This window comes from Melozone crissalis, unplaced genomic scaffold (genome assembly GCF_028551555.1).
Source record: "Melozone crissalis strain CALT ecotype California unplaced genomic scaffold, PUWL_Pcris_2 ptg000027l_1, whole genome shotgun sequence".
In the NCBI taxonomy this organism is placed as follows: Eukaryota; Metazoa; Chordata; class Aves; order Passeriformes; family Passerellidae; genus Melozone; species Melozone crissalis.
In genome coordinates, this window is record NW_026535805.1 from 61,193,618 (window position 1) to 61,206,356 (window position 12,739).

The window sequence follows — 12,739 nt, forward strand, 5'->3', positions numbered from 1 at the left end:
TATGGTAACCTCACAAATTCTCCACAGGTTTTCAGAAGTAAAGACCGAGAAGAAATTGAAAAGAAGTCAAACAGCCAGTGGAAATACAGCTCCTTCTACAAATCACAGAACAAAACAAGTGTCACAGAGGTGAGGTCAGGGTATCCAGCCCTGACATGGGGTCACCAGTCACCCCCTGAAGGTGCCCTATGACTGGTGAGTGGTGCAGCTTGAATGGCTTGTACTGAACACCAACCTTCCCTGTGCATCTTCCCATCATCTGGGGAGCAGCTTCAAACAAACTTCCCTAAGGCCCAAAAAGCCTAGAAGGAAAAACAAAGGCAAAGAGAAAACCCCTTAAGTGTGTACCCCCTAAATGACTGTATTCCTGTTTTATCCTGGTAGCTTCCCTTATCAGGGCAGGTTTTAATTACACCAGTCTTCTGCTCCCAGGAAGTAAACTCCAATACATTTTCTAGTACCATGAAATTTTCTGTTGCTCTTGAGATCCCTGGGCAGGCACTCATAAATGTTGCAAACTGGCAGAAACTAAAACATTTAAGCAAATCATTTTAGATTCAACATCTTTTTATGATAAAAACTTAGTATCCTTATCTTCCAGAGAGATGGATGTTATTTCTCCAAGCTGCAAAACAAAGGAACCCCAATGGAAAAACAACATAGGGACGGAACTTGGTCAATGGCAAAATAGGAAACACAACCCACAAACTTTTACTTTCTCTTCTGTGTTGCTGCTACAAAATTGTTGTACTTTCCCCATCCAACAAGTCAAATAGTGCAATATTATTTGGCCATATTTATATGCTCAAAGTAAATGGAATTTGGCATCCCAAAAGACTTTCAGGGATGTCTGAAATAACATAAAACCATTGTTCCAACCTGCAGGAGTAGAGGGTAACTGGATAGCACACATTAATTTCTATGTTTACAGTCCATGCAGTATTCAAATTCACTGACAATTAAAAGTATGCTATAAATGAATTAGCAAAAGAAACTCATGGCATAAATTCAATTACAAAGCAGAATTAAAGGAAGAGATGTCAGAAACTTTTGGAGGCTGGGCAGGAAGAGGTGAGTGCATCAGTCTACTATTTTCAGAGCTGCTACCAAAAAGCTTAAGAAGACTGCTCCAAACAATCATATGTAAAGATCCTCCTTACAATGAGAGCTTAACTGAGAGACGTGAGAAACCAAGGTGACAAATTATTTTTTCAGAACACATTTTGATCTGACAGGGGTAATACTCCCTCTGAGAGGTCAAATATCACCCACCCTTGCCTGTCCTGCAGGCATTGCAGCTCTGCCATGTTCTGCAAAATCCTTGGACAGGCCTTGGCTTGCACCAGAGGCACTGCAGACACCTTTACTTTTCTTTTGTCTTGTTCTCCAAAGTGATTTTAACCCCATTCCTTTACTTTGAGTCATAGGCATTACATTTTCAGCAGATTCTTTCTACTCGATGGAGAAGCCTCAAGTGCTGTGGCCGCTTTTCTTCCTGTACTGGTCACTGTTTCACCCTGCCCTGTTCTAGCCTCCATGTGCTCCCCTTGGGTTGATCCTACCCTTCATCAATCTTGATGCCAATTACCGAAAAAGCCCTCCCACACCTCTGAGGTTCAGCTTTCATAGCTGCATGAAGACAAATCAATACTGTCATTAACATTGCCACGTTGTGGGTGGCGTGCCCTGCCTGCAAACACCACACAGTATCTCGCAGCAGCCGAGATACTCCCAGGACTACACTAAGACTCTGCATTCCTTTATTTGCAATTCCTTTTACAAGTAGACTCTGCTATTTTATAAATATGGGGTGGGGTTTTTAAATCTTTTTCTTGCAAATACAAGCTGATGAAGGCTTGTAGGACACACGGTTTTGCCGTTCCCTTCACGTGTGGGCAGCAATACTCCACGGACAGGAAAGAACTAATTGTCCCGTGGCTTTGCAGTTGGGCTCAATGGTCATTGCAGGATCTTTACAACTGAGCTGTTCTGTTCCACTCTAACTTTCCTCCAGTGCCCCCCACCAGCTCACTCATCACCCAGCACTGCACCTCAGCTTTGGTTGTTCACTCCTGCACGTGCCTGTGGATGCACCCAGACAGCACATGCAGCCATGCCAGCCCTTGTGCTGCTGACCAGCTGCTCTGCAGTGTGCCCACTGACTTCTTCCTCTAATGCACAGTCTCTTGCCACTCAGGTCTCACCCCCTTCTCCTCCCCATCTCTCACACCAGGCCCATAAACCACCATGCCTGGAGCCCACCTCCACATATGATTCAGCCCACAATGCCAGGAAACAAACTCCCTGGCAGAAACAGAGGCCCCAAGGCCCCCACATTCCAGCAGAGCTGTTGGTCAGTTCACTCTGGCCACCAAAGGACAGTCGCTGCCCAAAAGCACTGCCAACCTGACTTAAGAGAGCCCAGACACCGTCACAGCCCAGTGCAGGCTCCTGGGCAGGTTCTGCAGCCCTTCCTGACCTCCAGGGTGTTACAGTTAGGGAATTAGACACTGGCTAATGTAAAAGCTAATTCAAGTGTTCTTCTCAATACCCTGCTGTGGCTGCAGTGCAGAAACACCTTGGACTGTGCATCACCTGAGAGGCTGGCACTGCTGAGAGAGATTGATGCTGTGTCCACAGCTGCCCTCTTTATTCTGCCTCAGATTCCTCTAGTGGCACCTCTCCCATTACCATTTCACCTAAGCAATGTGCTTGCAACACCCTCAGTACCTACAATAATAGTAAGAGTGCCAGAGCATGGAGGAAACACCAGGCACTGACAGTATCAGGAAATAGCAACAGGGAGGTGTTCAAAACATTCTTTGGAGGCCATGTATTGCTTATTTGGAACACCTTCTACACCTATTGGCTGAATAGCTTTAACAGGCTCCCAAGGCTGCTTTGATTTCACATGCTGTAAAGCAGCCTGCATTTTTAGCAGGTGTCCAATTCCTGCCAGCTCTCTGCCTCCAGGGTTTCCCTTCTGCAGTTTACTTAGACAACCTTCCAACATCAATTTTTGCAACTTGAAGCCTGTTGCTTTACCACTGGTACTTACATCTGTTCACAAAGCCACCCTGACACTGCCTGGTGAATTTAACCTGCAACAGTGAAGTGAAATGCAAAGCCAGGTCCATACCTCAGCAGGGAAAAAAAAACCCAAAGAATTGTGGAGGTAGAATCATAGAATAGCTTGGCTTGCGATGCATCTTTAAAGGCGATACAGCCCAACACCCCTGCAATGAGCAGGGACATCTTCAACTAGATCAGGTTGCTCAGAATGCCTTCCAATGTCACCATGAATGTTCCCAGGGATGGGGCATCAATCACCTCTCTGAGCAACCGGTGTCCATGATTCACCACTCCCACAGTAAAAGACTTGTTCCTTCCATCTAGGCTAAAGCAACCTTCCTTCTGTTTAAAACCATTACCCCTTATTGTACCATCAAAAAACCATACAAAACCCAAAACAATTTAATTCCACAAAAAAACAAACAAAAAACCCAAACCAAACAAACAGAAAACTCAAACCAAACAAATAAAAATGCAGCTTAAAACAAAGGAGAGTGGGTCTGCTGGGTGTGGCAGGGCTGGTGGTACAATCTCTGCCCTGCTTTCCTTCAGTTTCCCTTGGCAATCGGTCTATCAGGTAAGTCAACAAGTCCTTGAGAGCACAAGATATTCGCCTGGGAGCTTAAATTAAACTCTCCAAGTGAGTAAGAGACCAACATCCTTCTCTGGAAGGCTGTGACTTACGCTCCTGCCCAAGCAGGAACACCATGCCTTAGCTGTGAGACATCAGAGGGGGGCTCACAGAAGTCACAGAAATCCTACCAAATAAACACATCTATTGCCTTAGATTTTTCCTGTGGGATTTTAGAAAATGCTCCATGCTGCCCTATATATGTTCATTGCACATCTGCTCTGCTGGAGCTCTCCTTATAGCACAGCAACACTTGGAGCAGACTCCAAAATAGCAGGACCTGCATTAGTACCTTAGGTCTGCGGTGACTAACTGTTCCACACCTCCAAAACCCCCATTCTGAGAATTCCCAAGGGTTTATTTATTGAACACAGCTGCAACGTGGTGGTTAAACCATTGACAGCCCGAAGCCTTCTGTACAAGAGTCTTATCTCTGACTGATGTTATCATAACAGGCAGTGATCCCTGCCAGGTTCAGGGAAACAGCAGGGAAATCAACAGGAGCCAGAAGAAGCTTGTGCAAAGGAGAAACCTGCATGCCAACCTGGCCTTTCATGAAACACATCATGGGCTACTCCACCACACATTCATCTCGGTGGAGGCAGAAGAAATTCCCCCAACCCAAACTTCCAGGTTGCATTTCTGCATTATATGTCAGCTTTGGCTCCTGTCCCTCCTGACTTCCCTTACTGAATCACAGAGCTGCTGAGATGTTGGGTTTTTTCCCCAAGAAGACTATTGACAAATGCCACATACTGCCTGGTCTGACTTGCACACTTGCACACAGCCTTCAGCTGTACAGACAGCTGGGGACAGAGCAGTGCCAGTTATTTACCCTATTTCCTCTTAAACTTTTTTCCAATACAATTAACTAAATTGTGCAATTATACATTCATTGGCCAGGAAGTTTCTCTCTTCCCCTTTTTAGCCCCTTTTTGAGTTGCATTTCCCTGCTTCACAGGATGCTCTAAACTAAACATTATGTTCAAGTTACACAATAAAGATTTGGGAGTGATAGAATGAATGAGGAAGGTCACGGGAAGGGAGGTATCTGCTAAAATAAGATTTGCTAAGCAGCTACACAGGACCTAATGTCAACTGCCTTTTATTACAGCAGACTAATTTATACTAGCTAAGATACCAGATGGAGGGATAAAAGAGATCAATAGCTGAAATAGTTCAAAAATTTTCCAGGGACTGAATGAAACCTGAATTAATTCAAACCCCAAATTATAGTGATATAAGCTGTTATGCCAGAGCCAAGGTGCCTCACATAACCTTAATCCTCTCTGCATATTGAGGCTCTTTTATGGTACACAAAACCACACTCCAGCTACAGAATATGCAGCTGCATTTAAATTAAGTTTATCACAAACCAGTGCTCCTGGGCAAATCATTTATTAATTTAAAAAAATCTACACACTCCCATCTTTATAAGGGGAAAACCGTCTTGGAAGGGAAGCAAAAACCAGATGCACCAGTGTCTTGTTAACCTCCAGAGAGCTGGAAAAGCAATGTTAAGTGCAAAACTTCCAGCACACATCAATTGCAGTTTCAGAGGCTGGAAAATATCAACCTCAGGCGACAAAGATTTCTCTAAGCTGAGGGGTCTTCCCTGCTGTGCCAGGACAGGCTGTCCCTTCCTCACAGGCAGCCCTCCTGCAGCGCACAATTCACCTTGGGCACGTGCAGGTGGGGCTCTCTGGAACACGTCTGGGCAAACTCCTCCTCAGGAGCCACAGGGACACCAGGGTAACCATGCTGGAAGTCCCCTTGTCTTTTTGCTTGGTGGGAGCCATGACCTGCGAGAAGCCAGGCTCCTGGAGAAGTCTGACAGTGACCACCTTGACGTCTTTGAGACCTGTCACCGTTGCTACTCCAGCCAGGGATGATTTTTCCCTCTCCTTTCACCCACTTCTGACTACCAGTTAAGAAATGGCTTTAAATGGAGGCTGATATCATGAGCAGGAGCCTGGCATCTCCATGGCTTGATGTGGGCAGCAGGGTGAGATGGGGGAGGCGAGGAGACAAGCAGTGATAAACTGGCACCTGCAATCCCCCCAGCACAGCAGCCACAGGCCGCAGCCAGAGCCACAGAACCTGGCACAGGGATGTCACTGTCACAGAGAGACATGGCAGTGGTGGCTGCCCTTGAGTGGCTCAGCCTGTGGCACTGCTCTGCCCCAGCACCTGCACATCTTCCTCAGGCCCCACTGCATTTGAACACCGGGCAGGACACAGGGAGTGTGCTGGCATGGAGAGCCACAGGCACGGCATTAAACCCCTCGTGGTACTGACACACCACAGTCTGTCTTTCCGTCTTTCCATCTAAGGCTACTCCACCTCAAGGCACACTTCTCACAAGTCCCTGAGGAGCCATTAATATTCAATAGTCAGCCTGGACTTTTGCATACATACACCTTAAAGATACCAAAACTTCTACCACAATGTTTTTGCAATGCTTTCCTGGAACTGAGCAAGCAGTTTTTGTTGGAAACATGTCTCCTCACCAAGCATAAAAAGCCATCAAACCCATTAGTGATACATAGAAGACCCCAGTACCTGCAGTGGGCATCAAACATCTGAAAACAAAGCTCAGCACAGCTAATTCAAAAATGTCCCAACACAAATGGGGCTAACCTGGCTGTGAAGCCTCAGTGCTCAGAAGGTGATGGCTCAGCCAAATCTGAGGAAGATCATCTTTGAATGTGCCCAGCAACAAATAAGAGCTCTGAAAATGGCAAGTGCACTTTCATTTCCAAACTGTGCCTTCTGAATTATACCCATAAAAGCAAGCACTTAGTAAATTCAGCTGTTTCTGGTGCTATCAGTTCAGAACAGCGTGTCTTACTTAAGGGACAGGACTTCTGGGAAGCTACAGCACACGCCATGCGAACAGCCTGCCACCAGCCCCCAGCAGGGACCATGAAAGACACAGTCAAACACCGGGAAACCTGAGAGAAGAGAAATCACAGTTGGTGTGACTGAACAGACCAGATCTGGCAAACACCAAGACATTTTGTCAGAAGAGAGACAGGGAGATCCCCCCCATGAGAGGCTCAGCAATTGCATCCATCCTCCATTCTGGACAGTCCAGTGGTACCTCAGCAGGTGTCAGCAATGGAATTTCCCCCACAAAGATTCCTCTATTCGTTGTGACTGGTAAAGAAGCATTGCTGGAGTCACAGATTATTCACCCTGAAACTGCAAGCTCTTTGGAGGGCTGTTCCATCTGAACAGGACAAGACGGATTCTTTGCTCCCTTACAAATCCCACCAGGTCAGGAGGCTTCCCATGGGAACAAACCTGGCTGGGAAATTCAGCCTGCAGGTTCAGGGAATCCTTAAGGAGATGGGAGATGAGGGCTAGAGAATGAATTAAAGCATGATCTTTTCCTGTCTCCTGAGACAAACAGAGCTCCTTGTAACAGAGCTTTAGGGCCAGATTTAAGAATGAATGCCATTTCAAGAAGCGTGACACCAGCAGAACAGAAAGTTGTGGCTGCAGTCTACAGAGCTGAATCTCATTTACTTTCAGACCATTACCACTGCTTCAATTACCCTCAGCTGGAATGAAATCTAATTTCCATTTAAAAAAATTGTCTTTTGATGCATCTTCTGATAACCCTAGAAGAAACCCCGACTGTCCTGGCAGAGCTGCTGCTCCTGGGATGAGCCTGGCACGGAGGATCACAGCACCCCAGGCTCACACTGTGCTCCTCGTGGGGACAGGCAGATGCAGTGACCAAATTCCTGACATCCAGAGAAGGGACTTCAGCCATCCCAGGGAGTGCAGCACCCAGTGAACCATCCCCAGCTGATGAGCAGGGGAGCCACCTGAAATCAAAAGGTCTCCCAGACTGATTTCAGCCAGTTTGCTTCACATCAAGCCTAAGCCAAGGGAAATAATTTGCCATGAGATTTGGGGATATCAGGCTTCTTACATCAGGGGTGGTCTTGGTCAGTCGTCCTCCCCCTGGATGCAACCATCCTGGGTTCATTGCACAAAGCCACTAGAGAGGCTGACACAAGCACGTGCTCATTCCCATTTAAATGGTTCTGACTTTCAGAAACACATGTGATTCCACTACTGTCAAACATCTGTGTTTTCAACCCACGTTTTATTTGGCATAAGTGCCTCTTTTAATAAACTCTTACACACAGGAGCACCCATTTTCTGGAAAGCCTCCCAGAACCTCTCTGAAGCAAAGCTGACATACATGAACTCAAGAGCAACAAAACTCAGCCCAGCAAAAATTGTGGTGACTAACCATGGAGGGCTTTACACTGATCCCACTTTCTTCCCCCCCTGTCCTTGTGCAGTGACTCCAGCTCTCTCAGTACAAGAGCTTTAGGAGAGTGGACACCAGGGAGGGGAGATCAGAGAGAAGACACAAGACACAGGGGTACTGACTGTTGAAAAAGAACCTTGAATTGGATGGAAGCTAGAAGGAAAAGCAGAAAGCCCAGCTTGTTGCAGGACAGTGCTTTGATCACCCTGCAGATGATGAAAGGCAGCTGCCTGTGACACGCACTGGCCAGGCAGCTCCTGCCAGGCCCCTGCTCCCAAGCCGTGGCTTCAAGCTGCTGCCTTCCCTCCAGCTTTTGTGAGGGAGATACAGGGTTTTCAAGCATCTTCTAACATACTGAACAGCTGTTGCTTCTAGGCCATTCACAAGCACTGCAAAGTTTGGTTGCTTTTATTTTTTGAACACACATTTCATAACCAAAGTCGGTGCTAATGGTTATGCATCCACAACATCTTCCCATGGAACTCCCACTCCCCTCTCACACACTGGCAGCTTCCAGCCAGCAACCCTCAACTGCCCTGCAAAGAAATTTTCCCCAGATAAGTTTTAAGAAAGAGAAGGTGATTGTGTTTGGAGAAACTAAATTTGCCTGCTAAAAAAAAAAAAAAAAAAAAAGCTTTATTTAAGAGAAAAAGGAAAGGATGCCCTGCCTATGCTAACTGGCTTTGACAGTGGCTATCTGCATTGTGACCAAACCAGTGAGCTTTCTCCCCTCACACAGTGGGCGAGCTGCCAAGAACAGAGCATCCTGCGCATAATGCCCTTTTGAAAGAAAAAAAGAAACCTGAAAAAAACTCCTGCTACCTCCGAGCAAGGAGAAGCTCCTTCCTGCAGAGCCAGGCCAGGCTGTGCGGAGCAGAGGTGAATGAGGAGCGGCGGGGAGGGCTGGCGAGGCCAGCTTGCAGCACGCCCACGCCTGGCTCCCAGCCCCCTGAAGGCATTTCTTTTCCTCCCTCCTCCCTCCGCCGCCCCCGACTATTCTAAAATGACTTTGCATGAGCCACACGCCAACTTCTAGGCACAAGGCACCATGTATTTCCTTATTCCATGCCCAAGCTATACCATCCATCACGTTTTTATTTTCAGGAGATTACAAGAATCTGGAGTTTACACACAAGTTTACACAAGTACACGCTCCCACTCCCAGACAATTCGTGTGAAATGCTTCTTGCACTTCCATTGCTGGGAAGAACATGCCCAAAGCAGGTATGCTGCATGCTTGGGGAATCAAAAACAAACTCCTCTGCCACTCTGAGTAGTCCACCGGCTAATTCATTACGATAAACCCATTGTCCAAAACAAAACCATTATTTAATTGCTAAACCAGCTGCCCAAGTTTAGCTGTTGCTCTTGGCAAACATATCAGGATCTCAGTACGCCTGTTTTTCAGCAAGTATCTCTGTAGGTGCAAGCCATGCCTTCCACCCTTGAAGTCTCTGTCACCAATCCAGCGTTTTCCAACCCAAGTGGATATTTAAAGGGATACCATCAGCCTAAACACCTCTCTGAATGCATTAAGATTACAGCAGCTGAAATGCTAGCAAGCATCCTTCTTTATTCCCCCGGAGCTGTTAAACATGCAATTATGCAGCTGCACTCTTCCCCATCAGACAGCCTGATTTCCTTTAAAAACAGAGGGCAGAAAAAGAAAAAAACTGTTAGAACATATTTGAAGGAGTCACCAAAAAAGCTGGCAGAACCTCTCAGAGGCTGATGCCTGAAGTGCATGCAACTACAGCTATGTCTAAGTTTTCTTGCTGCTTTTTCAAGTAGATTGAGCCCCTTCAGACAGACAGCTCAATCACTGGGAAAGACATTGCCTGCAAGGGAAGAAAAAGGCTGGCCAGGTTGTAGACGGCATCTTTTGAACAGAATGCTGCTTGGCATGTGTTTCCACATTGATCACCAGGGAGAATTCCTTAAATTACTTGCTACTCTTTTTGAATTTAAAAAGATACGCACCTACAGGACAAGAAACACTGAAACAACCCAAGTAGCATTGCCATTTCTTTCACACTGGTCACTCACAGGTATCGACAAACCTACTGTGCAAATGATAAGCAGCATTTCTTAACAATAATAATAATAATAATAAAGGCATCTTTCATGCAGTGCAATTCAGAAAAACTGCAATACTTCTTAGATTATGAGACTGATCGGCCCTCCCCCCCTCAGCTCCTGCCTTCTAATTCCAGCACAATCAGAGCAGAAGAATGTATAATTCATCCTGCAGTCGACTCTGTGGGTCTCCCAGTCATTAAGCAACACCAGACTTCCAGAAAGGTCATATTTCCAGGAGAGCCAGATGAAAATTCTCTCCTATCCACTGAAAGACTCCGAGAGGGAAAGTAAGGAACTCCTCATGGAGCATTTGCCCCCACTGTTCAAGGATTCACAATCACTCTGCCGGCAGAGCATGACAACAGGCAGAGGATATCTATCTGGGTAAGTCAAGAAATGCAGAAATCAGTGGGTTAATTAGCAGGTTAGCAAAACAAAACCCGACTTGTGGAACCTTTTATGCAGCAAAAGACTGATGGAGTGGAGATAACTGTTTGCATTGCTTATACTCTCCGGCTGGGAGAAGGTTATTGGAACAATGGAAATTTTAAGCACTGATTGAAAATAAATTCTGTTCATTAAAGCTAAACTTCAAAAACTTTGCAAAAGCAAATCCTTTCATTATCCATGGGTAGGATCACACACAGTACAGTAACACGGTTGACACAATGTAAGCTAAACCTCTTACTAAAAGAAATTTAACTTGTATCCAAGTTATGCTCAATGAAGATGCAGATGCTGGACACAAACAATTTTCTAATACAGATAATGAACAAAGAATATGATGGAAAACATTTAAAAAGAAGAGTTCATATTTCTTCCATGAAATGGAAAACACATTGCATTTTTTCCTGAATCTGACCTAAAAGTCATGCTTGAAGGAAATTCCAGCATTCTTTGGAAAAGTGTGAGATCCTCTTCCCATGAGTATCAGTGCATCTTGCACATGCAAACAGCACAACATCATTGCTTACAGTTTCACATCACTGAAAGGAAGTAAAAATCCCAATGATATAGAATTTTAATCCACACTGCCCCCTTGGTCGACCAGCATTCTTGTCTCCCCCGTGTCAAATTAATCAACACTCAGAAGAATGTTGCCTGGCTTGTAAAAAAAAAAACAAAATCACGTCACATGTGGATTTTTAATTGCAACATTTCTAAACCCAGATTACACGCTTTCTTTTTTCCTTTTTTTTTTTTTTTTTTTTTTTTTTTTTTTTTTTGTGGAGTCATAATCCAAGTTTAATGTTGTTTAGGCTACAAATTAATCTCTATCTCCATCTCCCAACAACAGCCCCATGTTACTCCCATGGCCATGAGCTTGGCTGGTAGAATGGGGGCACCACAGTGCCAGCAGCGGCATGCAGCGAGCCAAGCATCGCCCGCACCGGCAGAGTGGCAGCCTCATCTGAGAGCTAGAAAGGTTTGTCTACACAAGTTCCTGCCGGTGCAAGCAGCCAGCTGCAAGAGCAAACCCCACTCCAGCACTGTAGCAATTCCCTGAACAGACTAAGCTATGCCAACAAAAGCACTTTTTTTGCCAGCAGAGTGACTCCTCAGCAGAGCTCCTAACAGTGTTGCAACAGCCACTCTACAGTGGCACCCATTTTTTTCCCCTCACAGTTTCCTACACTTCCACCTCTACACAGAGAAAGGCAAGAAGCAAAGAAATGCAGAGAATAGGTGTGAGGACAAGGTGATGCTGGCTGGCCAGCACCTCCTCACCGAACCCAAGGAAAATGTGAGATAATCTACCTTGTTCCCCGAGCCCCACTACACTACATGCAGGCAAATACACTCAGCTCCAAGATCCATTCACCTGAATCAAAGGGTCCCCAATCCAAGCACCTGAGAAGAACTGAGGGGCCAGGAGCGAGGTAGATACTCAGCCCTGGAACAAGCACTGAGGCTCCTCCTGGCTCTGCTCCCTGGCCCAAAGCATCCAACAATGCTGGTGGACTCCAGCATCAACAGCATGATAGCAGTGGCAGCTGAAACAGTCCCCCAGCCTTTGCTCAAATTTCATCTCAGGCTAGAAGAGCTTTTGAACCTAAAATTACGACAAATAGCTCCCATTAGGAAAAACGGAAAATATTTTGGGGAGGAAGTGATTGTTTCCTCCTTTCTTCCTCCCACAGAGAAAATCTGATCTTCCTATCAGATTTTTATTTGAGAATGGGATTACAGAACATTGCTCTGCTATAGTGCTTGACTACAAGTATTCCAGTGAAAAAGCTCAGGATTTTGTCACATAGGTATAAATCACCCAGCCATGAGCAGGACACACAGACCTACTGAGCACCCAGCTGTTTTTCTCAGCAAACCTTTCATTCCTGACAATGCATTAGATGACCTTTTCCCAAACCGAGCAGGAACTTATTTACATAGAAACTTTCTTGTAAACACACTTGCCTTGTTTTATTTCTTATTTCTTGCAATTCTCCCTACTTCGGCAGCTGGCAGTGTGTGCTGGAGCCATGTGCTCCAGCAGGTCCCCCAGCAGCCTGATGCAAACCACGGCTGGCAGATGCCTTTGCTGCCACAACCTCACAGGAGCGGGGTGTCCCCCCTTGCCCGGATTCCAGGGAACTGGGGTGACCTTGGCTACAGCCATCCGGCCTCCAGCACAGCCCCAAACATCTCTCAGGCGAGGAGACGGACAA

At 46.0% G+C, this 12,739-nt stretch overlaps 1 protein-coding gene across 3 annotated transcripts in view; it reads right to left on the reverse strand.

Moving 5' to 3' along the window:
• HPCAL1 (hippocalcin like 1) overlaps window positions 1–12,739 on the reverse strand; it is a 253,210-nt gene that overhangs the window by 51,413 nt on the left and 189,058 nt on the right. The window lies entirely within an intron of this gene.